Raw genomic sequence first — 1,402 nt, 5'->3', positions numbered from 1 at the left:
AGCCGACCTTTGGGACGGGTCAGGGAGAACTTCCAAGTGGGAATCGGCACCCACCAGGCTATGCCAGACCCTGTTTGGTAGCTCCAGCCAGGTTACTGTAACCTTCTGAGAACTGCATTAGCCTCTAAAAAGAAATTCAAGATAACAGCTAGGGACTGATTTAGATTAGTTTGTACCCTAATCTCTTAAATTCGCTCTGGTAGGGAAGGGCTGAAAGCACAGTAAGAGCAATCTTCACAATGCTTTAACCCTGTCATGTAAGACAGAAATGTTCTCTCCAAAGCCGGACCATCCTGTAGTGCCAGTGTATTTAAAATTAATTGCTCTGGTGCTGCTTTTTTCCTTGGCTTTTATTGTGGGAGCTGCTTTTTGGTGGTGGGTGTGTGGTGGGGTGGCATCTAGGCCAATTACCTATCCTTTCACTCAGAGTCAGACCTTTGAAGGAAAGAGAACAGATAAACACTGAACAAGGTCCAGGTGCTGGATGTCCATGGCACAGCTCATCTTGTCTCCTTATTCTTGCTGTGGAGTTCTTGCATTGCTCAGCTTTCAAGGGTAAGGACTGTTTACAGGGTGAGTATGGTAGGCACCGCATGTCCTGCTGGAGCAAAGTAAAAGGAATAAGGAAAGCTGATCCAGGAATGGGATCTGCTACTTTATTCCCTAACAGAAGCTCTACTAATCTTATTACATACTTAAATTCCACTTTATTCTTAGAAAATGTAGCTATTTATAACTCCGAAATACATGAAGTTAACACTTTTCAAAGAATACTAACTTGTAGACTTCTTTTCCACTCCTACAGTTGCACATCTTCAGTTGTTGGGGGGGGGGAACAACAAAAAAACCCAACCAAAGAAAACCACGTAATTTTTAAAATGCGTCCCCTAAATAATTCCTCCAGGTGTAGCAGGTGTGAATATGGTACTTTCACTCACAGGAGAATAGTTTGTGGAAAAACAAGCATTAGAGAAAATGTTCTCCAAAAAAGTTGACTGCTAAATGAAGCTTCTTTATGGCTGTTGAAGGTATAAAGTAATGTTGCAGTCTGTGGTTTTACTTCTGCTCTGCGTTGCTGCCAGGACTGTTAGCTGTGCTCCGGGAGGAGTGCTCCAGGGGTGCTGATATTTTCAGCTGTGCTTAGTCTACTGGATGAGCAGATACAACAGTGTGACTCTTAAATGGAACCTAGAGCAATGTGGGTGTTCTTGGGTTTGGGTGTGGTTTTTTTTTTTCCCCAAATCCTAGCTGTAAATGGGAGGCTGTGATGGGTGAGAAGGAGAGGCTGTCGCAGCTGAACACGGTATAAATCCGAGCGTGAGGGAGGCTGCTCATAAACCCATCGGGTGTGCAAGTGCTATGCAATAGAGTCTTGTAGAGAAAAGGTAAAATGCAAATCAAA

Source organism: Pygoscelis adeliae, unplaced genomic scaffold, assembly GCF_000699105.1.
Source record: "Pygoscelis adeliae isolate BGI_AS28 unplaced genomic scaffold, ASM69910v1 Scaffold4, whole genome shotgun sequence".
NCBI lineage: Eukaryota > Metazoa > Chordata > Aves > Sphenisciformes > Spheniscidae > Pygoscelis > Pygoscelis adeliae.
This window is presented reverse-complemented; position numbering follows the sequence as displayed.